The 26,319-nt window shown below is 44.6% G+C and overlaps 1 protein-coding gene across 1 annotated transcript in view; it reads left to right on the forward strand.

Annotated features, from left to right (window-relative positions):
* The first annotated feature begins 1,402 nt into the window (after window positions 1-1,402).
* Window positions 1,403-26,319, forward strand: part of SUSD6 (sushi domain containing 6) — a 103,685-nt gene continuing 78,768 nt past the window's right edge. The window contains exon 1 of the mRNA XM_007987118.3: window positions 1,403-1,673. The gene's annotated coding sequence lies outside the window, so the exon portion shown is untranslated. The remainder of the gene's footprint in view (window positions 1,674-26,319) is intronic.

Consider the following 26,319-nt stretch of genomic DNA (forward strand, 5'->3'; position numbering starts at 1 on the left):
TGGTTGCGCTCTGCTGCAGACCCAGGTAGTTCTGAAGTTTGCTTTTCAATCTTCTAGTGGTCTTGGCAGTGTGGCCCCAAATGAGCAGGAAGGGAGGGGTGCCCATCTTCTCTAATGAGTGTGGACCCAAGAAGGCAAGGACGAAAGAAGGCAGAACAAGGATAGGCTTATGAAAAAGGCGTTTTAGCAACAAGCCACAGGTTGCTGTGGGGCCCAGAAGGGAAGGGTTCTTTTGGGGATGGGTCTGTGTGCATGGGGAGGAGCATCCTGTTTATTTGGTTCAAGCTACTTCACAAGGATATGCCCTGTTAATTCACAGCACTTTTCCTGAAAGCCTACTAGAACTAGGCCTGGTGAGAGGCCCTGAGAAGGTGTATCCTTTTGTCCAAGAGCATCTGGGAGAAGAGGCCTGCCTGACCCAAGCTGCAGCAAAGACACAAGTCTGTAGGTCCAGATGTGAACTCTACCACTGATTTACAAGTAGGAGTTCCTTAACATTTATTGAGGACCTCGGAGACCTACAAGGTGCAAGACCCTGGGGCACAAAGATAAAAAGCCAGAGTCCTCCCCATCAAGGCGCCACGGGCCCTGTAAACACATAAACCGAGGACACACTACATGAGAGATCACCAATAAACGATGTAGCCATACAGTGCACAAACTGCTCACTCAGTATGTGCTAGAAAATAGCCCCAGGAGGCAAGGTTCAAGAGGGGAAATACAGTTAGGAATGTGGCAGGCTTCTAGCCCGGGCTCTGCCAGTCGTGCCTCTGAACTGCGGTTTTCTCAACATTGAGATCCCTTGTGTGCTTTTAGCATGCTGAAGGATCACTCACTTCGGAATGCTAGTGAAAATACAGATTCCCAAGTCCGACCCCACTGAACCACAATGGCTGGAGGTGGGGCCCCGAATCTGCATTTTCACCCCCACCCACCCCCCGGGCAGCTTTAATGTTGGCAGACTAGGAACCAGTTTAGAGTACTGCTTAACAGGGAGATAATAACCTGCTTCAGAGATAGGTCAGACGAGCAATTCAACAGCTAACAAGGCAACATGCGTCAAAAGTCTTGTAAACCTGACGGCAGTACAATTCTTTTCAAATCATAGTAATTCAATAATGCAAATAATAATAATAGTAAACGAACTGAAGAGCGCACTGCAAACGCCGCACAGTCCAGCTGAGTCGGTGCCACTGCCCCATCCACTCCAGCGCAGAGGGACTGTCCCTTTAAGGACCCCCCACCTCCCCAACCGCGTCGCTTCTCCCGTGGGTACCTGGCCCGGCCGGCGGCGCGTGCGTGCGGGGCCTCCCGGCGGGGCGGTCGCGGCGGCGCGACGCCGGCGCGACGGCGTCGCTGTTGCGTGCGCGCCTGGCACCGCCCATTCCCCGCCCCCTCCCCTCCGCGGGGCCTCCCCCGCCCGCGCCGTACAGCTGGGTTAGTGACGCGGGCGCTGGAGCCGCCGCTACCGCCGAGTTCTATTCTCCCAAGCCGGCGACCGCCCCGCCGCCTCCCTCCCTCCCGGCCGCTTCGTCTGCCCACAGCGCCGGCCAGAGCGAGCTAGACAAGGGCACGCGGGGCCTCGCCTAGACCCGAGAAGGCTGCGGGCGCGCGCAAGCGGCGGCGTGGAAGCGGTGAGCGCCCCCATCCCGGAGGTCTCCGCCGGCTCCCGGGTGAGTTGTCACCGCGGGCGGGGGGCGGCGGGGCAGGCATTGTGCCACCGACGCGCCGGGCCGGCTGTCAGGGGCGCGGGACCAGCGCGCACCGCCTAGGAGTGACGCTGGCCGGAGCCCGGGCCGGCTTCGGCGGCTCCCCGCTCTTCTCTGCGCCGGCCCGCTGTCACCCGGCCGCGAACCGCGCCGCTGGGAGCCCCGCGCTGGCGTGGCGCGGCCGGCGGGCCGGCAGTGGGGGCTGCGCGGCCGGGGGGACCGGCTGCTGGTTTGCGGCCGGGAACTTAGTGACCTGCGGTCCGGGGCGCGCCGTCCCGCGTCGCTGCCGGGGCAGCGCCGGCAGAGCCAGACGCCGTGCCGGTGGGTGCGGAGGAGGTAGGCAGAGGCCCTCTGTGCCACTGTCATTACTGCCCTCAGCCCAGCAAAGCTGCGGGGCTTGCGCTGGGGAGGGCAGGGCTGGCTTAGAGAAGGTGGATTTCCTGAGGAAATCTCGGAGCCGGCCTGTGCGCTCCGCAGCGTTCGGGAGCCCCCGCGCCTCGGCTGCTCTTTAATCTCAAAAACGTCTCTTGTTAACCAGGCTAAACTCCCCGAAACCAGCTCTTTTCTTTCAAAAAGTAGGCACGTACATACAGACTTTCCTTTTTTACGCTTGGTTTTGAGACCCCTGCTATGAGTGTGGGTCTGACTCTCCCTCATGGGAGTCGTGGCTGGGGAGCTGCTGAAGTGGAGAAAAGTTACTCTGGATGAATTTAGGAGCAGGAGGGGGAGGTGGTTATGCGGACAGCAAGACCCAGAAGCAAAGAGGCGTCAAAATAAAGTCTTGGTCTGGTTAAAGGGAAGTTGGCGTCTGGACAAAGAGGCCTAAAGCTGTTGTTCCCACAAAATTTTCTTTCGGTGGCAGGCGACATGCTGGGCTTTGTTGCTCTTGCTAACTGGGCTCCTGTGTGCTCTTCCAGAGGTGCAGTAAGATTACTCGGTTCAATTAGGCCTAGGGATTTACCCCCTTTTTTGATCTACAGAGATGGGAAGTGTGGCTTTCCACCCTTCACAGTAGTTAATTCATTTCTTGCTGTTTTCGTTCTTGTGTTAAAAAAATACATAGGACTTACGCGCACACACCTTTTCTGTTTTGGGAATTCCACACCCAAATTGTCACCATCTAGTGGAGGCTAGTAGAGACATGTGCTTGGCACTGACTTCTGAGTTCTCTGGGCTTTATGTTTTTAGCTAGAAGCATATTCAACCAGAAATTAAAATTTTCCTGGAGTTGAGTGAGGTATTTCTGCATCTCAGGAAAGAAGGTATTTAATTAAACAGCAATGATATGGAAAGGTTCTTGAGGACTTACTGAGTACCAAGCTTTGTGCTAAGGGCTTTACTTTTTTGAACTTATTTAATAAACAACAGACTTTTGAGGTAGATATTATTATCCCCATTCTTCTAGTTGAGACCCAAACCAAACAAGTTAAATAACTCGCCCGTGGCAGATAGGTATCTCATGGTGGAGCCCACAGTCTGAACTACTAGATTATACTGCTGGTTTCTGGTTTGTTTACCTTTTGGTAAAATTGAACCTGGAGTCTTTCTAAAACCTTCTCAAAGCACTGCTGCTTCAGGCTGTTTCTCAGAGCAGGAGCATTCTAAACTCTTTCTCCAGGGTACACACTTACGGTATGTTTGCATAAGTCATTTGTTCATTCTTTCCTTCAGTACTCCCAAGTATTTATGTGATACAGAATGTATGCCAGGCACTGTGCTATGTATTGCAGGTACTGCATTGAATAAGTCAGAATCCAGCTCTCATGGACTTACAGCCTTTAAATCAATTTGTTTTGGTTTATATTGTTAGCTTTCATTGTTGGCCATTTGCTGCTGAAAGAACTTCTGCCCAGCGAGTTAAACAGAGGACAGTGTTGGTATGAGTCCTGATAGATGAGACTTCCTGTCTACAGAGTAATTTTTTGGATATTGTAGTAGAAATGGCATATGAAACAAATCCTCACTTACACCTAGATAGAGCCCAGTGCCAGGATGCTCAGTGTTTAAACACCTGAGAGCAAATCCACTGTCAAATGGCTGAGTTTGACTTCTTTCGCTGAAGCCTGCCTTCTGAAAGCCCAGAATTTGGTGAGATAGAAGAGGAAGAAGGGTGAAATGAGGTGTTACAGATGCAGGCTGGCAGATAAAGAGATCTCAGCACTTTGTCTGTTTTCCTGGCCATTCTCTGAGGTGTGATGATTGAACTTGTGTTCTTTTTTATTTTTTTGAGATAGAGTCTCACTCTGTCACCCAGGCTGGAGTGCAGTGGCGCAATCTCGGCTCACTGCAACCCTCGCCTCCCAGGTTCAAACGATTCTCTGCCTCAGCCTCCTGAGCACCTGGGACTACAGGTGCATGCCATCACGCCTGGCTAATTTTTGTATTTTTAGTAGAGACAGGGTTTTACCATGTTGGCCAGGCTAGTCTCAAACTCCTGACCTCAGGTGATCCGCCCATCTTGACCTCCCAAAGTGCTGGGATTACAGGAGTGAACCACCGCGTGCGGCCTGAGCTTGTGTTCTTATGTAATGGTGCATCTCTCAGTAGGGGATATCCTCCTTTGCTCTTTTGCTGGGGCAGCAATTCTGCGGCAGCCTTCCCTCTACATACACACACACCTCCCTTCCAAAAGGTAATAATTCACCTGGTTTCTTAAAAGTTAGAACTTCTTTCAAGTTTATTGCTACGAAGCATTGTTTCACTCCCTCCCTGCTTGTCCGTTTTCCACATAAAAACTTGACTTTTGCTTCAAATATTTTCTTCTGCCCTTTTTTCATGTCCTTAGCTCTTCTGACAACCACATTACTACTGGTATCATTTGTGGGCTGGGAGAAATACAGCATCTTTAAAAAAAAAAGTGAGGACATACTCTTCCTCATTTCAGTACCAAACAAATGAACCGTGGAGAATGAAGCAGAACCACTTGCCAGCAGAGAGGGAAGGCCAGAGGGTACACATGGTTGTCTTTCCCCTCTAGTTCCCCATTTACTAAGAGACAGTTCACACTTGCAGGCCCGAACGTCAGCAGATCCACTGGGCCCAGGTTGTGTAATTGCCATACATGAAGTGAGTTATTAAGCTCCTGAATTGACATGCTGTCTCTTAGTTGAAGCTGACAAGCAGGATTTATTTTCCCTCTTCTTTCTGTCTGGACACTATGGAAGTCTTGTTAGAGGGTGTTCGCTCAAGCAGTAGGAGAAAGATCAGAAGGAGCCAATAGAGGAAGGAACCCCATGTCTTGTCTTTTTTTCAACTTTGAGAGCAAACATTGCTTTGTTGCAGACTTGAATGTTGAGGATTAGGACATTAGGTTAAGGGTAAGCTTTGGGACAAATGCAAAACTAGGGGAAATAGAGACTTTCCCCAGGTTTCTCATGAGCTCCATACTACTCAGGAATCTTTGAGTGGACTGTCCTTGCACATGAAGATCTGTTCACTCCACCCCTGGCTTGGATTCAAGGCAACAGCCATTGTGTGTCCCTTGGATGAGTGTAAGTTTGTGTTTCTGTGTAAGAACCTTTTATCTTAAAAAGTACAAGTTCTGGGGAAAGAGGTACCTCTTACAAGGCTTAGGTTTTCACGGCAGAGCCTGTTAGGCACCTGTGTTCTTCTTGTGCTCATGTGTCTGCAATGGTGTCCTTTTTCTTGCCTTTTTAGTTTTTTTGGCCTGGAAACCAGCGGGGTTTCTCCATTTGCTCTCTTGTCTTCTGGTTCTTACTTGAGTGTGGAAGTCGCTCTGCTGGTGGACCTTGCAGTGGCACTGAGCTGGGTCACTTCAGCCATGAAAGGCCAACTGTGCTACTATCAAGGCTTGGGACAGTTAAGCGTCTGTGAAGGTACTGGATACAGCGACAGCAGGAAGTGCAGCAGTGAGAACTGAAACTAATTTCACAGACTGTGGTGTTGCTTGTGATGTAGTCTTCCTCCCTGGCTCTTGTATCTCAAAAAAGGAAAATAACCACCCTTGAAACATCTGAAGGCTGCGTGCCAAGAATTCACACAGTACTCCTGAAACAGGATATTACTGAAGCATTTTTCTCAAACAGAAACAGATGTATTTCCCTGTTACTGTCGCCAGTGTTAGTAGATCCTTAAAATTACCTGATAGCAGTGTGCCCTTAAATGTACTCCCCCCACACACACATACACAAGTGTTTTGTTTTATTTTATTTTATTTTATTTTTTGGCAAAGCCTCCTTGCTTGGTTTAAGGGAAGTTAGCCTGGGATTCCTGATGACAGTAATAGATTCTCAGTGGGATCGCAGACGGCAGAGGTGGTGACTGACAATTCTTTATTACTCAGAGGAGGATTTTCTCTGATGAAAAATGATTCAGGATTCTGCAGTTGGAGATTGGATACAAAACCTCAGAGAAGAGACACAAATAGAGATCTCTCCCAGCCTCCCCTTTCTTGCCACCCTTTGTAGAGTAGAGGGAATGTCTAATCTTTCCAAGTCCAACCTACTGCCAGCAGTGACTTGCCTTCACCCACAGAAATTTAAGATTAGAGTGTGGAGTTGCCCTTTATGTAAACTGTCCTTGCTGAAATTTTCTTTGGCTAGACTAGGCTTCAGCTTCTGACAAAGACAGTAAAATGAAACTGGCTTCTGGGAATGGCATAAGAGCCTGTTTATCCAATTCTTCCTTTAGATTATTCTCGGTTGAGCTCAACAAACTAAGTGGACGGAGGCTTGTAAAAGGTAACTGCAAAAAGGAAACAAGGTGATTTTACTTAATTTCCTTTTTAAATTATAGCAGTCTATGCAAACTGTTTGAAGGAAGACTGAGAGATGTTTTTTGGTGGGGAAGCGCAGGATTACAGATAGCTTGGAAAATAAAAGGGAAAAAAAAAATCAACATGATTCTACCACCTTAACATAAACATAGTGTGGATTCTGTTTTTTCGTCTTCAACTGGTAGTACCTGTACATTCAGCTTTGTATTTTTTTCACTTAGCTTTTTTTTTTAACACGTCATAAAATTCACACATTTAAAGTACAATTCAGTAGTTTTTAGTATATTTACAGAGTTGTACATCTATCACCATAACCTACTTTTGGAACATTTTCATCACCCCAAAAAGTCACTCCCTATTTCTCTACAATCCCATCTAGCCCTAGGCAACCATTCATCTTTCTCTCTCTATAGATTTGCCTATTTGGACATTTCATATGGCTGCAATCATATGATATGTGGTCTTTAATAACTGGCTTCTTTCACTTAGCATAATGTTTTTGAGACTTATTCATGTTTTAGCATGTATCAGTACTTCATTCCATTTTATTGCTGAATGCGGTTCTGTTATATTGATATACCACATTTTGTGTATCCATTCATAACCTGATGGACAGTTGGGTTGTTTCTGTTTTTTGGTTATGAATAATATTGCAGTATTGCTAAGAACATGTGTGTATAAGTTTTTCTGTGGGTATATGTTTTCATTTCTCAAGGAGATATCTTTAAAGCTGCATCCATCCATATCTCTACTTTGAGGTTAACATTCTACTAGGTTATGTAGTTTGTTTGAGGAAGAACAGTGTTATAGTAAACTCTTGGCCCTACTGTGGTATTATGGATATTGTCCTGGATCAAGAAAAGGTGCCACCCAAAAAATTCCAAAACCCAAAAACAAAAAGAGAGAATCCTGTTTTTAAGTTTGAACTCTCCAGTAGCATTGTTTCCAAATATTTGGTGCAAAACTTTAACCATTGGTGAGAGTTGACAGATGAAATAGTGCCTAAATTCAATGCACATGTACTGCTGCTTTAAAAAAAATAAAGAGGATTTTCAATGCGAAGCCTCAGCTCTAAATCTCATCTTTGTGTTTTATAGAGAGAACTTTACCATGAATCCCCAAAGCCTTCCTTATCAGATGTGATTTATAGTTCTCAGAAGCTTTTCCTTTTCTTGTGAAAAATTCCATGCCAGGGTTCTGTGCACCTGCTCAGAGACTTCTGCTAGGTTGTGGAGTGGAATGCTTATTGACTAGAGAGCCAGCCAGCAAGATAGGGAAGAGGGAGAGGGGCTGTGAGTGCCCTGAAAATGCAGATCCGAGAAAGAGTGCTCTTTAGAGCAGCTGCCACAGGGCTTTTCCAGGTGGACCTCAGGTGTAACCTGAGGTTAAAAACAGATCATGCCAGACACAAAAAGGAGCAGATGGTGCTGCTTGGAGTGTCATTTCCTCTACAGGATGTGTCCCTGGGTGGTTTTACATCATGCCAACCATATTAATGAAATAATGCAACAGAATGTCTCCTTTTGCCCTTGTTCTAATTGGAACCACAGGTTGAGTTTCCCTAATCTGAAATATGAAGTGCTCCAAAATCTTAAACTTTTTGAGCACCCACATGATGGAAAATTCCACACCTGACCTCATGTTTTGGGTCGCAGTCAAAACTACCTTTAGGCTGTGCGTATTAGGTGTATATGAAATATAAATGGATTTTGTGTTTAGACTGGGGTCCCATCCCTGAGATACCTGATTATATATATGCAAATATTCCAAAATCTAAAACATTTGTGATCCCAAGCATTTCTGATAAGGGATACTCAGCCTGTGTCCACTCAGCACTTGTGACCAACAGCTAGTCTTGGTTTCAACAGCTAGTCTTGCTTTCCCTACTCCTAGATCCCCAATAAAAGCTCTTGAAAGTGTGCATATGCAGGCTACCTAGTGATTTAACAGAGGATCAAGATAGTTACGCTGCAGAGAAACAGGAGGGATAGGGCACATGCCCTTTGTCCAGCAAGACAGACAAAAACTAGGAACTTGAACTCTCTTCTCTGGGTTCCTGTATCGAGCCAAGGTCAAGGATCAGTTCTTCTAGAAAGTTCCCTCCTGTGTGTGTGTAAATGTGTGTTAATGCAGCCGTAACTTCTCTGCCAAAATTCATTGCCAAAATTTTTGTGATTTGGAGCAGGCCCTACCTGTTAATGCAAATTAGATTCCCAAATCCTAAGAGTTTCCAAAGGTTGAGTGAAGTGAGACGAGACTCGTAGTTGAAGATCCAGATTTTTCACTGTTGGTATCTAGATGCTACCAAAACTCCCTGCACGACAAAGTATATGAAGAGAGACTCTAGGTTCATGAAATGTTAGAGTTGGAAAAATGGGACTTTGGGGTTCTTTTTATTCTACCTCCTCATTTTAAAGAAATGCAAATGGGAAATGGATGCTCAGAGCTGACTTGCCTGAGAGGTGAAAGGGCTAGTGGAGAAGCCAAGGACCCTGATTCCTAGTCTAGTGCTTTTCTCTCCCGGTGTGATCACCTCTTTGTTTCTCCCCCTCCTTTGGGCCTGGATCAAGAATGGGGATTGGGAGTCCAGCAGGGTGTCGTGGTTCATATTTTTGGGAACAAATTCAGGTTACTTCTGTGATTGTAGTTTTGAATCTAATAGTGAAATTACAAAGGAAATGAGTCTTGAAGTCCAATTCTTCTGAAAGAAAACTGTTCTTAAAATGGGTGCAGAGCCCTCAGGGCTGCTCTGCCTATGGAGTAACCATTCTTTATTCCTTTACTTTCTTAATAAACTTGCTTTCACTTTAAAAAATTGTTGTAGTTGTGTTTAGACTGGGCCTGCTTAACTTTTAAATTTCTGTGCTGTGTATCTTTGCCATTCAAAAATGCTACCTGGCCTGGTACGGTGGCTCACACCTGTAATCCCAGCACTTTGGGAGGCTGAGGTGGGACAATTGCTCAAGACCAGTTCAAGACTAGCCTGGGCAACGTAGTGAGAGTCCACATCTCTACAGAAAAAGAAATTAAAAAAATAAAAATTAGATGGGCATGGTGGCACACACCTGTAGTCCCAGCTACTTGGGAAGCTGGAGTTGGGGGATCACTTGAGCTTGGGAAGTCAAGGCTGCAATAAGCTATGATGGTGCCACTGTACTCCAGCCTGGTGACACAGTTGAGACCCTGTCTCAAAAAAAAAAAAAAAAACCCCACCTGACCCCAGGCCAATGGGTGTGTTCTCTGTCTGGGAGAACTGATCCTGCCCCCACACCCCATTAACCGACCAAACCCTTCAGAGCTGTGTCTCAACTTCCTTGGACTTATGGTATGTGGAATCAGCTACCCACCTAAATGCAGCGTGACCACACATCTATAACTGTATGTCTCTAACCAGACACGAAGGAAGCAGGTCATATATACTGGCTCCCATCCCAGAAAACCAGTGAACAGAGTCTTGTGTTTAGTGTGGGTGCTGCTGTTTCAGTTGGCATGCTTGAGGCATTGCTAGGAAATTAACCAGTGGTATGTTATCTGGTCCACCCCTTTATCAATCCTCCATCTGCCTCCAGGAAGAAACTCTGCCATGGGAAGACTGTCTACATCCTTGTTTCTGTCCTGTGGGGATTTTGCTTGTTACACAGCAGAATAGCAAGAAAAACAGGCTCTGAGTTTCATAAGAATTCATCGATCCATCTTTCCTTTACATGTACCCTCAAGTCATAATAATTTGTGAGCTGATAATCTGGTTAGGCTATGATGTCAGGCTGGTGGGAGGCTGGTAGGTGGTTGCTGCAGAAACCAAAAGGAAGTAAGTCTAGTTGTCTGGCAAATAATTAGTGGATGCCTGTTCTAGGCACTAGGTATACAGTTGTGAACAAAGAACAAAATGGACATAGTACTTGCTGGCGTGGAGTTAGCATACTGCGGGAATACTCACGAGGTTTTTAATTTGAGAGTAGTGTTGGAGGAGTCTTTTGTGTACAGTAGACCTTCAGCTTGACTGTTTGGGATTTGTCAGTTACTTCTGTGTTCCAAACCACAGTCATCCTGGAAGGGAAAAACTTGAAAAGTATCGTTAGAGAGTTACCCCAGGCTCCCTATTAAAGAAATGAATTGTCTTTCTCTGCAGTGAGCTAGGTCTAGGAGTTTGGTGTGCTTTGAGGATTCTTGTTTCTTGCTTTATTTAATCAACTAGTTTTTAATCTGGGAATGTTTTCAGTCCTTGACTTATCCTATTTTTAATTAAAAGAAAAAAGGAGATGTGGGTTCAACTATGAGAAACTGGGAGAAGGGAATAGAGAGGATCAGTGGCATGAATTCCTTAGGGAATCTTTTTTCTTCTTCCATCTCCCTCAAGCCTCAATTTTAGATAGAAATGTGGACTTGTGAGATCTCTTTTCCTGATATATCTGTGGCTTTACAACCTGCTGGGGGCAGTAAAGGACCTAGTTCCCAGTAAACATACGCCCTCCCCCTATATTTTACCTCTTTGGGTGGCCATCTCTGTGTAGGCCCTGGTTCCAGGCTGACGTTGGAAGTTCCCTGAGGTCGGTGACTGTCTCATCCACTTCCTTGTAACCCCTCCTGGATTAATTGGATGATTAATAAATGATTGACCAGGTGTAGGGAATTAAAATAACAAGTATGGGAGGGCAGGGTGACTTTGAGGTTATGAACCTTGATGAAAAGGAATGAAAGAGTGGTATTATTGATGAATTCTAAAAATGGAGTCATTTGGAGGAAGGCCTGGTTTGAGTGAAAAACAAATATAAACAGGGTGTTAAAAAGCTGTTAACATTCACCATGTTCACCCTGTCTGGTGGCAGGAAAAGAACACAGCTCAGGAACCATGGCAGTGGGAGGTGAAGGAGAGAGAGGGTATTGGAGGTTCTCCAGAATGTTTTAGCAAGGCCAGTCAAAAACAAACTATAGGGCCCTCTTGTTACGGGGCTGAAGACCAGAAAGTCATCCCTGCTAATTTTTAGGTAGCAGGTCTTTGTTTCTAGAATTCTGTTCTTTTAAAAGCCTTGGGAGGCATCATTCATTCTTGAAAGCCAACTTACACCTTTGCCTCTGTAGTTTGGAGAGAAATATATTTAGTATCCAGTGTGTCAGGTTGCAGGCAAGGAAGTCGTTGCGAGGAAGACTTTTGTCTTTGTTCTCCACAATTGAACTCTTTTTAGGGGGGCAGTTCTACTGCTTCTGGACTTATATAATTGTGTGGGTCATCTCCTTTGAAGGTCTGTCCATGCTTTTTTAAAAGCACGTCATTGAAAGAAGGGTGCTCTGTACAAATGCTGACATGCTTTTTTCTTGGGTTATACGTGAGCAATGGTAGAATGAATAGACTTCGGGGTTTTGGTGTTGGTATCACTTTCTGTGAATAGTGAAGGTATTAGGAGTCTAATGTTAAAATAGCAGATGAGGTGTTTTTCAAGCAACACGTCTGAACTCATTAATTGATCAAGTATTTATCAGATGCTCTTTCCCATATACTGATTATCTCACCACAGGAATTCTTTGCAGCACAAAAGTTTAACACTTAATTATATACTTTTGAATTGTTCTCTAGTGTTTTTTGGCTTTTTTTTTTTTTGAAACAGGATCTTGTTCTGTTGCCCAGGCTAAAGTGTAGTGGTACCATCGCGGCTCACTGCACTTAAGACCTCCCGGGCTTAAGCGATCCTCCCACCTCAGCCTTCTGAATAGCTGGGACTACAGGCATGTGTCACCATGCCCGGCTAATTTTTTTGTATTTTTTTGTAGAGATGGGGTTTTGCCATGTTGCCCAGGCTTGTCTTGAACTTCCAGATTCAAGTGATCTGCCTGCCTCAGCCTCCCAAAGTGCTGGGATTATAGGCATGAGCTACCACCCCTGGCCTAGTGTTTTGGTTAGTCTCTTCTCCTCATAGATTTCAACCCCCTTGAGGATGGTTTACGTTTCTCCATGTTTACTGTGCAGACTGAACATCCATATTGATGGCAGTAAAGATTTCTTCATTTTACAAACTGCTTTCTTTTCTTTTTTTGAGATGGAGTCTCTGTTGCGTAGGCTGGAGTGCAGTAGTGCGATCTCGATTCACCACAACCTCTGCCTCCCAGGTTCAAGCGAATCTCCCGCCTCAGCCTCCGGAGTAGCTGGGATTACAGGCACCCGCCACCCTGCCCGGCTAATTTTTGTGTTTTTAGAAGAGATGAGGTTTCACCATGTTGGTCAGGCTGGTCTTGAACTCCTGACCAGAAGTGATCCGCCCACCTTGGCCTCTCAACGTGTTGGGATTACAGGCATGAGCCACAGCGCCCGGCCAAACTGCTTTCATGTAAGATATCACATACTGTCAGGAAGATTGCAGTCCCATTTTACAAATGGGAAAGATAAGACCTTTGGCAACCGGTATGCATTTGGCAGCAACTGTACTTATATGTAATAGTGATGTTAAGTCAGCTAGAATTCAAATGCTAAATCAGACACTGGTATGATAGCACATGTTGTGAGATGGGAAACCTCCTAGGATTGCAGACTTGATTAACCTGCCAAGGAACAGCAACCAGCAACATGATAGCAATAGCCCCTTTTTGGTTCCTCCATCCCCATCTTGGCACAGGTACCCTAAGGTCAACATGTTTTTGTGTACTAATGGAACAAAAATGTAAACATGTGCATACAGTCATGTGTGGTGTAATGACATTTTGCTGCATATATGATGGTGGCTCCATAAGATTATAAGGGAACTGAAAAATTTCTATCACCTAGTGACATTGTAGCCATGGTAAGGTCATAGCACAATGCATTACTCACCTGTTTGTGGTGATGCTGGTGTAAATAAATCTGCAGCATGGCCAGTTGTATTAGAGTCTAGCACATACAATTATGTATAGTACATAATACTTGATGATAATAACTGTATTTCTGGTTTTTGTATTTACTATACTATGTTTTTTGTCGTCAGTATAGACTGTACTCCTTCTACTTAGGAAAAAGAAAACCCCCAAAAAACAGTTAACTGTAAAACAGCCTCAGGCAGGTTTTCCAGGAGGCATTGTTATAAGAGATAACAGTTCTGTTACTGCCCTTGAAGACCTACTGGTGGAGTAAGATGCGGAGATGGAAGACAGTGATATAGATGATCCTTACCCTTTGTAGGCCTAGGCTAATGTGTGTGTTTATGTCTTCGTTTTTTTAACAAAAAAAAATTTTTTTAAATACAAAATAGCTTATAGATAAGGATATAAAGAAAGAAAATATTTTGTCACAGCTGTACGTCTTAACCTAAGTGTTATTACAAATGAGTCAAAAAGTTTAAAATAATTAAAAAGTTTATAAAGTAAAAAAGTCACAGTAAGCTAAGATTAGTTTATGGAAGAAAAAAATTTTAAAAATATAGTGTAGCCTAAGTGTACAGTGTTTATAAAGTCTACAGTAGTATATAGTAATGTCCTAGGCCCTCACACTCACTCTTCATTCACTCACTTACCCAGGGCAATTTTCAGTCCTGCAAGCCCCATCCATGGTAAGTGCTCTATACAGATGTACCATTTTTTATCTTTTATACCATATTGTATTTTTTCTATGTTTAAGTATGTTTAGAGACACAATTACCATCATGTTAGAGTTGCCTACAGTATTCAGTAACGTATCTGCTGTACAGGTTTGTAGCCTAGGCCATGCCATGTAGCTGAGGTGTGTAGTAGGCTATGCCATTTAGGTTTATGTGAGTTCACTCTGTGATATCCATACAACAACATTGCTTAATGACACAATTCTCAGAAGGTATCCATGGAATCAGAGTGACCCTGCTTCAGTGTCAGTTCTGCCACATATCAGCTATATGACCTTGAGCAAATTTAACCTCTTTGATACTTAGTTGTTTTTTTCTGAGACAGAGTTTCACTCTTGTTGCCCAGGCTGGAGTGCAATGGCGTGATCTTGGCTCACCGCAACCTCCGCCTCCCAGGTTCAAGTGATTCTCCTACCTCAGCCTCCCAAATAGCTGGGATTACAGGCATGCGGCACCACACCCGGCTAATTTTTTGTATTTTTAGTAGAGACAGAGTTTCTCCATGTTGTTCAGGCTGGTCTCGATCTCCTGACCTCAGGTGATCTGCCCGCCTTGGCCTCCCAAAGTGCTGGAATTACAGGCGTGAGTCACCGTGCTTGGCCGATACTTAGTTTTGTCATTTGTAGGATGGAAATGATATTAACACTACCAATTTATAGAAGGGTGGCTACCAAAGTATTGATGATTGCCTGGTGTGGGGAATTCTGCATGTGAATGGTAAAGGATAAAAGGGACTTTAACTTCTTAAACTTTTTGTTTCATTTGAATTTTTTACTATTGGCATATATAACTTGAATTATTTATTTATTTATTTATTTATTTATTTATTTATTTATTTTTGAGACGGAGTCTCGCGCTCTCGCCCAGGCTGGAGTGCAGTGGCCGGATCTCAGCTCACTACAGGCTCCGCCTCCCGGGTTTACGCCATTCTCCCGCCTCAGCCTCCCGAGTAGCTGGGACTACAGGCGCCCGCCACCTCGCCCGGCTAGTTTTTTTTTTGTTGTTTTTTTTGTTTTTGTTTTTTTTTTTGAGACGGAGTCTCGCTTTGTCACCCAGGCTGGAGTGCAGTGGCGCAATCTCGGCTCACTGCAAGCTCCGCCTCCCGGGTTCACGCCATTCTCCTGCCTCAGCCTCCCGAGTAGCTGGGACTACAGGCGCCCGCCACTGCGCCCGGCTAATTTTTTTCTATTTTTTAGTAGAGACGGGGTTTCACCATGGTCTCGATCTCCTGACCTCGTGATCCGCCCGTCTCGGCCTCCCAAAGTGCTGGGATTACAGGCTTGAGCCACCGTGCCCGGCCAACTTGAATAATTTATTAAAATTACTTTTAAAAGTACTCCCTTGTAGAATTTTATGAAAATCAAATGAAACGGGATACTTAAAAAGATGTGTATGTGCCTGACAGCTAAGAGATACTCAAATGGTAGATTGGGGAAGTATTAATTAGTGGCTGACCCTTTTGTAGTGTTAGATGTTCTGTCTAGCTGTGTGGCTCTGGGTAACTCTCTTAACTTTGTTAAGCTCCAGCTTCTTTAACTGAAATTGGGAGTTAAGAGTAGTGTCTATCCCATGGGGGGTTTTGAGGATTAAATGATTCTAGACAGTTAAGCGGTTAACTCAGTATCTGGCACGTAGTAAGTGCCTAGTAAATATTAGCTGTTATCAGCTTTTATCCTCACAACTATGCTTGAAGAGAGGAGGCAGTTTTATCTACTTTAAAGTTACAGAAAATGAGGCACAGAGTAGTGGATGACTTGTCCTAAGGCTAGATGTTGGGTTAGCAGCAGAAACGGGGCTGACGCCTACATGGTCTCCTTCATGTTTCAGTGCAGCCCTGTCAGAGTGGGTGGCAGCAAACCATGGAGGCCTCGCGGATGTGCAGACAGGAAGCACTGGCCAGGCCTGTGGAGGTGAAACTCAGCAGAACATGGCCGGTCTGGACAGAGGGGGTTAGCAAGGGTCAATGTGGGGCTGAGTGAGTGAGAGAAGCCAGCTTAGGACCACATCCTTTTCCCACTTTCCAGGGCAGATGGACCACATCCAGAGTGATCAAAGGGAGAGGCTTGTTTCCCCTCTCCTTTCTGCCTCCTGGTCTTGTAGGTGGCACACTCTTTACCACTCCCTTCGTGGTCTCAGTTCTCTGAACTCTGTCACATCTAGAAAATTCAGGTCTGGCCTTCTCTGTGAAACCGTCCCTGCTGCTGGAGTCCATACGGACAGCCACACCACCCGAGCCTGCTCATCCTCTCCTGCTTTAAACCTGGATGGCCTGTGTGAGGACGTCTTTGCTTCTGTAAGGAAGGCCTTTTTCCTTATACCACTTTAGCGCTCCCCATGGTGTTCTACCTGCTCCTGGAATGATCTGCCTGTTGGTGGGACTGAATGGTTGAGTTGAAGCCAGTCTTGGTGGGAAATAGGTTTTGAGCTTCTCTGTGGGCTCCTCTTCTGCATATTTGCATTTTGAGAGGGGGAAAAAAAGCCCTGAGTGATTTCTGCCCAGTACGGTTTCCAGAGAGTGCAAGATTCTCCTCCTCAAACTCAGTCGTGGGGCCAGAACTGATCAAGCACCCGGCTTCTCACCTTCCCACCTTAGGTTTTTACAGTACACTTCTTATCCTTACCCTTTCTGTTTTCTGCTTATCAGACCTTCCCACATGTGCCCTGCTCTCTTCCTGCTGCACAGGGTTCATGAAATACCAATTAGTGAAAAATACAGACAATGCAGTGTCAAATTTTACCAAATCTCAATTTGCACAGTGGACTGGAAGATGGCATGTGCCATCTTCTTGCAGGACTTGATCATTTTTGGGTGTGCATGTGTTTCAAATATTCATTTTTCCAAATATGCATTTAATAGTGGCTGGCAGACCCCCATAGTTCACTTTTCATTTTTCATTGTAGATATTCTTTGACTATCTTCTTGCTATGGGTATTAGGTTTACATTTAATAATTCCCCATCAGGATCTGAAAAGTATGAAGGGGCCTACCTATGAAGCACCCATTTTTTCATGCTTAATACCAACTAAGTCACCAGACTTTTTTTTTTTTTTTTGAGGTAGGGTCTTGTTCTGTTGCCCAGATTGGAGTGCAGTGGCTTGATCATAGCTCACTGTAGCTTCGAACTCCTGGACTTAAGTGCTTATCTTCCCAGCTCAGCCTCCTCAGCAGCTCAGATTACAGGCAAGCACCACCACACCCAGCTAATTAAAAAAAAAATATATATATATATATTTTTTTTGTCTTGCTATGTTCCCCAGGTTGGTCTTGAACCCCTGGCCTCAAGTGATCCTCCTGCTTTGGACTCCCAAAGTGCTGGGATTACAGTCATGAGCCACTGCAACTGACCTATCACACTTCTTTAGAGGACTCTGCTCTGACTCCCTTTGGCCTGGCAACAGGTGGATCCTAGAGGATGTTAAAGACCATATGGAAGGGACCCTGTTAACTTATTGCAAAATAAGAATCTTCATTGGAAAAGAAACCCTCCCACCACCATGGTAGAAGTTCCTATAAAACACAGGTTGTTCAGGACTTTTATTATGTTGCTCTAGTATTTATCTGGTGTTTGAAGATAGTCTTGCTTGAATTAATTCTGATTTCAAGAGTGATGACTAAAAGTTTTGGAAGCGGTATTTAGAAAAGAATGAAGCTCTGGATTTATTTCAGGGCTAATCATGAATTTGCAGGAGCAGCTTTAGGACACCAGGGAGAGAGGCATGGCACACTGCCTTAGAGCTGTCATTAGGATGCTGCTACCTTTTAGGGACATACTGTAGGCAGTCCTTCGTCTATGTAAAGTTGTGCCTGCACCTTATCAGAAATTAACCAGATGGTATTTGTAGTAAAAGTGGCAGATGTTCTTGCTGTTGGAATTAATTTTAATTTTTTTACATGTGAATGTGGGATTATGGGACTCTTTTTTGGGGGGTCTTAGTCTCATATGGAAGTGCTGCTCTTACCTTACAGAGACTTTATTTATCCCTTGCTCTTGACTTTTTTTTTTTTTTTTAAGACAGAGTCTCACTCTGTCACCCAGTCTGGAGGGCAGTGGCGCAATCTTGGCTCACTGCAACCTCTGCCTCCTGGATTCAAGCGATTGGTCTGCCTCAGCTCCTACATAGCTGGGATTACAGGCACCTGCCACCACGCCCAGCTGATTTTTGTATTTTTAGTAGAGACGGTGTTTCACCACGTTGACCAGGCTGGTCTGGAACTCCTGACCTCAGGTGATCCACCCACTTCTGCCTCCCAAAGTGCTGGGATTATAGGCGTGAGCCACTGTGCTCGACCCTAAAGTGACTCTTAACTCTGTTTTCCCATCCCTTCTGATCACTTTCTCTCAGCACATGTGTCATTTGTGGTGGCAAAGTACAAAGAGACCAGCCTTCTCTCTAGTAGAATTTGAAGGTTGCTGATGGGGGCTGTGTTGATGATGAGGCTGTGTGCTTGCTACAGAGTATGCTGGTGATGAAATTATGCAACATTTGAGTCATTCCTTTGGGTTAAGACATCTGTATTTAGCAGGTATTATACCTAGAAAGAGTGTCTATATGAGAGTGTCCTAGAAAAGAAAGAAGAAAAATCCCCCTGGGGAGTAGGACAAGGCAGAAAGTATTGAATATGTGCCCCATGCCAGGCAGTGTGCTCAGTGCTTTAACTCACTAGGCTGATCTTCACTGGATAAATCAGGAAACCAAGCTCTGAAACATTAAGTACTGTAATTTACTGTATTGGAACTAGAACCAAGGTTGGAGTGATTCCAAAACCTGTGTGTGTGTGTGTGTGTGTGTGTATGTGTGTGTGTTTTTTGGAGACAGGGTATCACTCTGTTTCCCAGGCTGGAGTGCAGTGGGTCTATGTGGGCTCACTGCAGCCTCTGCCTCCCTACCTCAGCCCTCAACCCCAGTAGCTGGGACTACAGGCACGCACCACCACACCCAGCTAATTTTTGTATTTTTTTAAGAGGTGGGGTTTTGCCTTGTTGCCCAGGCTGGTCTTGAATTCCTGGACTCAAGTGATCTGCCAGCCTTGGCCTCCCAAAATGCTGGGATTACAAGCATGAGCCACTGAGCTCAGTTCTGCCTGTGGTTATTTTATGGCAGGTAAAGCATATGTGGATTAGAAAGTTGGGTGGGGGATGAGGTGGTAAGGGAGGCAGAGAACAAATGCCTGGAGAGAGGAGGGTAGGGCCAGGTGGGAGTGAATGGCCCTGTTGAGGGTGTGGAAAGGAGGGGTTGGTTAGCAAAAACAAGCTGAAGTGAAAGAGAGGTTGGGGGTCCCTTGGAGGGGGTGTAATGTTGGATGATAGCACTTCTTCCCTGAAGGGCGAGGGATGGACCAGAGTGCCTGGAGGACCAGATAACCTCTGTATTTAGGTAGATGGCCATTGGGCCCCCACAGGAAACCTTTTAATCCCTGGTATTTATAGACTGGCCTGTACGCTACTGAAAGGCAGCTACCATTTCAGTCAGCGAAGGCAACATTATCTGCCTTTGAAACACCACTTCCATGGATTCCCATTTGGCCCAGTGGGAGGGTCTGGATAATGCCCATTATGTTATCCTAATGCCTTGCTACCTCAGAGGTTGTTCAGGGTCACTTCTGCTGTTTCTCCCTGAATGACCTCTGGCTGCCCCTCTCTTGCAGATACTCTTTTTCCTCTCAGGGATGAGTTGGAGCTGGGACTGGGAAAGGCAGCCCTCTTGTTTCTGTTCAGGTTGGCCAGGAATGCCCAGGAATGATGATTCTGGTTTGCCAGCTTCTTGCCATGAGGCTGGGGTTGCTGTGTTTACAGCACAACCAACCCTAAAGTCAGTGCAATTCACCGTGGATTTATTGAGCACCTACTAGTATGTGTGTGTGTTGGGGGTGGTATGTGAAAATGATGGAGGCAGGTCTCTGACCTAAATGAGGGAGGATGGGCAAATAGCTCCCACAGTTGGCAGTTGAGCCAGTTCCTTTTCCTTCTCGTAGGAAGTGTCATAAACATTGTCTTGTCTCATTTGCATGGTTGTTGAGAGGTTTGAATATAGTGGTAATGAATTGAGACTGCTTCTAAAGGTATTAAGCTCTCGATTTATGTAAAACTTTCTTCAGTATTACTAGGCAGGCTGATAATAAAAGTTAACATATATTGAATGCCTTCTATTTGCCAGGCACTGTTCTAAGTGCTTTCTACATGTTAGCTTATTTAATCTTTATAGCAACTTCGAAGTAGATTGCTTGTGTACCCACTTTGTAGGTAAAAGAGGATAAAAAAAAAACTTGCCGAGGATAGCACAGCAGTAAGTAGCAGAGCTAGGCAGTCTGAATGTTTGGCCAAACACTGGCCACTGTAAAGATCTTGTGGAAGTCAGGGAGTAGAGGTGGTCTCCCCAAGGGAAGGCAGCAGCCAGGACCTACCCTCAGAGACCGGCAAGGAGCAGAGAAAGGTCAGGCTGGTGCCTCAGAAAGCATCAGCATTTCTGCACAACTTAATTAAATTACTGAAACCTTTTCTGAGCTTGGAGCCATCTTTCTTGGAGAGTAATACAATTGAAACAGATAATTTAAGCCAAGGAGGAAGGACCAAATTGGTGAGCTCACATATGTAGATGGACACTTATTGACTTTGACTAAAACGCAGAGGAAAAACCTTAAAGTGAATCATGTTTATTCAATTTCTAAACAAGTGCAAAGACCCAGGCAACATGCTTCATGTTTGGACTCTTGAAGAATACATATGGAAAAAAAAGAAAAAAACCTCTTCCCCTCTCAACCCTTTTCTAAGTTTTTATTAAGAATATATTAATTTGAGCATTAATATGCAATGTATCCATCTTTGGCAGTTATTTTCCAGAAAAACCAAGCTCATTTTTTGAGGCAACTTCTAGCCAGGTTGTTTCAGTTGTGGAGAACTGGGGGCAAGCACACCTACTCATCGTGGAAGAGGCAATCTTAAATGCATGTCTGTAAAGAGGACTCTGAGAGTTCATGTTTTGGAATTCTTGTTTTACTCCACTCAATTCTGTCAGCAGCTTTCTTAACATGAGGTGCCTGTGACTTAAAGTGATGATCTGTTTCCTTAGCAATTCGGGGGACTTAACCATCATCTGGTGACCTGTGTCCCCAAAGCTTGCAGCGGCTTCAGAAGTCTCCTAGAATGCCCCAAGGCAGTGTCACTCAAAAGTATGCTGTAGCATCACCTGGCCCACCTTAGACTTTCAAAATCAGCTCTTACATGTGCATGTTCAACTGGCTTTCTGCTGCTTGCTCAAGTCCAAGTCCCACCCCACCTCAAGAGGGTGCATAGCTGCAAGCTGCAGGGGAACAATCTTCAGAACTTCCCATCTCTTTATACTGATGCCTCCTAGTCCATAATACATCTAGGATAATTTTAACATTTAAAATGAATTATGTTATATAATGTGGAATAAATTTCAGCTCTACCAAGATTGCATGTTTTTGGGTCAGACTGCTTAGTTTGATATCTTGGTCTCATCACTTTCTATCTGTGTAAGCTTGGATAGGTTATTTAGTGTCCTTCTGCTTCTGTTTTTTGTTTTGTTTTGTTTTGCCTAAAAATGGAGATAACAGTACCTACCTTGTAAGGTTGTTGCAAGAATTAAATAAGATATTAGATGTAAAACGCTTATATCTGTGCACAGTGAATAAGCACTCAAATGCCAGTTAATGATAATGATTTTGTGATTGTCCTGAGGTTTCATGTTCCTGGAGTAGGATTATGACCACGACATTTACAGAATGAAGTCCTGCAGGGTGATAAAACATCCTTGTCCCCATTGACATAGCCAAGTCACAGGCTTATAAAAGAATGTTTGCCATCCCCAGGAAGCCTAACACAGGGCACTGGGAAATGCTTGCAAAAACAGATATTCTCAGGTCACATCCTTTTAGTTTTCTGAGGCCCCTGTGTGGAAAGGGTACACAGCATGACTGTTCTAGGGTGGTCAGACTCTGTCACAGGTGGGAGGGAAGTACTTGTTTAGAATATGGCAGAGAATCCACCAAGGTGTTATAACCAACAACAATTTCTTCTTCATTCTGGGCTTTTTCCCACTTATGCTTGTTTAATGGTTAGGAAAGAGGGCTAAATTGTACTTTTCCTTTGTAAAGGTGCACATCTCAAATTTGTTCCCCATAGTAGCTTGTTTTTTAAAAAGCTTTAAGAAATTACAATTTATACTTGTTTTTGGAAGAAAGATTAGGCAATACAGGTTAATGGCAACCCTTCCAGAGAGCACCACTGTTCACCCTGCTATTACCCTGCTGCTTCTCTCCCTGGTCTAGGATGTCAGGGATGGCAGAGTGGCAGGTGGAGGGGTCAGGCTTCAGAGGGAGGAGCTGCATTTCTGGGAGCCAGGCTGGCCCTCTTGTTGCTCTCAGGGCTGACACTTCTCTGTCTCATCCCTCCTCCCTCAGTAAATGCAGCTGGGGAGGGTTGCCTAGAAGGGGAAAACTCATTGTGTAAGGAGAACACTTCCCTTCTGGGTTTTAAAACTAATGCTTCCTTCCCCTTTTCTCTTCTTCCCAGAATAAGAGCTGCCAGTAAAACTTTAGTGCAGGACTGTTGAGATGTATTTGTCATGATATGATGGACAAAAGAATTGTCAGCTCCTCCTTTCTGTATCATCTCATTGATCCCCCCCTTACCCCCTTGCAAATGAGAATTACAGGAAATCACAACTAGCATTAAAACAAAACAACATAAAACAACAACAACAAAAAAACACTGGGCAGATGGGAAGGACGGAATGTGTAACCCCCGTTCTCAGAAATAGGCAGAATGGCTGAACTCACTGACCCTAGCATTTGGTGTTCACTGAGCCAAAGCATTGCCTAAAGATAATGACACCATCTGGAAATCAAAACCTGAGTCTTCCTGCTCTCATCCAAAACTCCCCTCTTTTGAATTTCTCCAATCTAGTCAGTGACCCACCCTGCCAGTTCTTTCTTTCACAGGCTCCTGTGTCCACCACTCTAGCCAGACCTTGTCATCCGCTGGCCTTCCAGGCTGTTTTAGTCTCTCTTGCCAGGTTCACCCCACTAGAACACGGTTCTGCTCTCCGGTGAGACTAGGTGAGAGAAAAAAGACCTGTGTGTATGGGAGGTAGCATTGCTATCCCTTCCCGTGGTAGAGGTGCTCCTTGAGGGTATTCTTGGTCCTCAAATGTAGGAGGCCTTTAGGAAATGCTTGTTAAACTGGACTAGGTCAGGTTTCCTGCTCAAGAATATTTGTTGACTTCCCACTACTTACCCAAGGCAGAATTTCTCTGCCTGTTTTTCATGGCTGTGCAAACTAGCCTTACCTTAAATATTCAGTTGAATGCTCAATACTTTGTGGAATAGCCAGAGTCTGCTATGTGACAGATGCTAAGAAAACCAGCAAGAACTGTCTCTTGCCCTGACAGATTTCTGAATGGAGTTTATTTTCTGTTCTTCCCTGATCCTTGGCCTCTCTCCCCGACCTTACCCTGCCACCCCCCATCTAGCATGCTTGCTTCAACATTCCTGCCCCAGAAGGAATGTTCCATCTTTCCATCCTCATACTTATTCAGCCCTCAAAGCTTTCAGGTCAGATCTCCTTTCTTTCTTTTTTAAGGCCCTCTTTGATTATCTTAGTTCAGATTAATTTCCTTTTTTCCAATTTTTTCATTATTTTGTTGATAACTCACAAATAGCTGCAGCTTATTCTTCCTTATGTTCTAATCATTCATATCTCACTGGTTAGCATTTTATTGCACCCATATAGAATACTGAAGTAGATATGCTTGCCTTATTGTGTGTCTTGATTGTTTGCTATCTGGGTTTGCAGCCTCCTCAACTCCATTGAAGTTCTTGGTAGGCTGGGGATTGTGCCTTCTTTGCATTTTAAAGCTGTGTATAGAAGATTGTCAGGAAATGATGATACATGGAATAAACAAATGTGAACCGTTGGAGGTGGAAGGTGGCCTGATAGTACTTTGGGAGTGTGGTTCCCAGTTGTATTTTAGGTGGCCTGGAGCACAGCAGGGGCTGGAGGCTGGGGACCATCCAGTCTTAGGACTCTGGTAACCAAGACCTGAGAGAAACTGGAAAGGTCAGGAAGGGTCAGTCTTGTCTCCCAAGAGTTTGTATTATCATGGGATTCTCATGAAACTCTGGTTCATGCGGAAAATGTGCTTATCCTAGAAGTTGACTAGGATTCTTGGGGAATGATGGTGAGGCCAGATGCCTCTGTTTGATCCAGGTTCTCTGCATGGTGAATCACCCCAGAAGGAGGGTGTGAAAGGTGCCTGGCCACAGGGAAGCTTGTAGCTTCAGGGAATGAACTCTTGGGAGCAATGGTAAGCAGACCTGTCAGACTGAGGATTTGATTTGTTTGTGTTACTGGCATTTGTATTGATTTTTCTGGGGAGTTTGGGGATTTGAATGTATTTTGCAAATACAAACATTTTCTTTTGTCATGTCACTGGTGTGGTTTATAGGCTTATGTTGCATTTTTTCTTTGAATAATAGCATCTTGCATGAAATTAAAAGCAGTATCCTCCACTTCTGACTTGGTAGGACTTTAAGCATCATGCTCACTTTTCTCCTCCATCTCCCTTTCATTTCTTAGATCCACCTGGGACTGTGAAACAGGTTGGTAACATCTGTGGGCTAGGACAGTTTCAGCCAGCTAAATTCCCTGTTACATAGTTTAGATTTATGAGGCACATCTAAATTTACTGGAATTCTAGATAGGAAGTATGGTTGCAAAGGCAAAACTCATGTGATCGTAGCTTGTATGAAAATAGAAGCAGCTGGAATTTTTTTCTCACAAACTTTATGCAAAACATGTCTTTACATCTTTTATTTTTGGTAAATGGATTTTGGGGTGGCATCCCCACTACTGTTGGGATGAAGGGATATAACAAGCCAGTTTGAGATTTCACAGAATCCTGAGCCTTTGAAAAATGCTGTTGCTTTTGAAAAGTAATAAGTATAGAAGCCAGGCCACCTTTTTCAGATTTATACCCTCTTCCCATTCTATTCTCAACTAGTAAATACTGTGGCCTCAGTTTGCCTAAAAAGATAATGGCTTAGGTTTATTTAAATGTCGGCAGTAGTTTGGTAATAAATTAAGTCCTTTGATGATGATGATGATGATGATGATGATGATGATGATGTTGATGATGATGGAGGACACTCAGTAGCAGTGGACTGAGTTGTGGACTAGTTCTTTCTAAGGCTCCCAGGAAGAAAATTGCTAACTCACTTTATATGTGAAGGCCTTAGTGTCAGGTAGAGGAGGAAGCAGCTGTGGAGTCATCTGGCCAAAGGTACACTTTAGAGAAGGACTTTGGATGAAGTCGTGTGTTTTCTTTTTGGAATAGGGTGTATTGCTTCTTTTGAGAAGGCTTTTTACAATAGTACAATAGTTCCTCTGGAACTCATAGCAGGATTCTTTTTCCACCCTCTTCTATATTTACAGCTGCTTTTCCCCTAGGGGAGCATTCATCTGTTTTAAAAAGCAGAGAAAACAAGAAGTTCTCTCAAACAGTGGGGTTTGGAAATCAGAACTGTACTTATTTGCCTTTCAGGAGGACATATTCTAAAGGGTTGTTGTTTGGGTGGAAGAGAAGGAAGTCATCTCCTCTGCCCCCACTCCACCCAAGGCACACCACACACACACACACATATTCACCTCCACCCAGAGGTTCCTTGTGGCAGATGTGAAGGAGTTTAGAACACAGGGTTCCCTTTATAACCCCTTTGTTGTATGAGACCAAACATGGCTTTTCAGCCCCAGAGTAAACTTTTTCTGGCAGGCCACTTTCTTGCCCTTCATATCCATGTCTAGGGCCCTGGGCTGGCATTGGCTCTGAAGGCCAGGGCCAGCCTTTGGGGATTGCACTTGAGCATGTGGTCAGGGACAGCATCTGAGGGCATTTTGGACAGGAAAGATTTCTGATTATTAGGATGTTTTCATCACACCTGTGCTTCAGGGTCATAGAACTGAGGATTGCCAGGGACTGAGATGAATTTAGTAAGTTGGTTTAACCCCAGTGCCTCTTAGTCTCTTTCTGCACAGTTTCTAGTCAGCTAGTGGGTGTTGACATGCATCTTTGTTTTACTATGAGAAGAGGAAGAATTGTGCCTTAGCAGTTGAATAACTGTGCCCTCTATTTAGATTCTGTGGAGGGTTACACTCAAAGCTAATGAGTGCTTTCTTCCACTCTGCACACACTCCTGCTGCCTGGAGTGGGCGGCAGGCTGGAGGACCGCAATAGAGCAAGTACTGTTGCTGTTGAAGGCATAGACGGAGGTGACGGTAAGGGCAGCTAAGCCCTGAAA

Source organism: Chlorocebus sabaeus, chromosome 24 (genome assembly GCF_047675955.1).
Source record: "Chlorocebus sabaeus isolate Y175 chromosome 24, mChlSab1.0.hap1, whole genome shotgun sequence".
Taxonomy (NCBI): domain Eukaryota; kingdom Metazoa; phylum Chordata; class Mammalia; order Primates; family Cercopithecidae; genus Chlorocebus; species Chlorocebus sabaeus.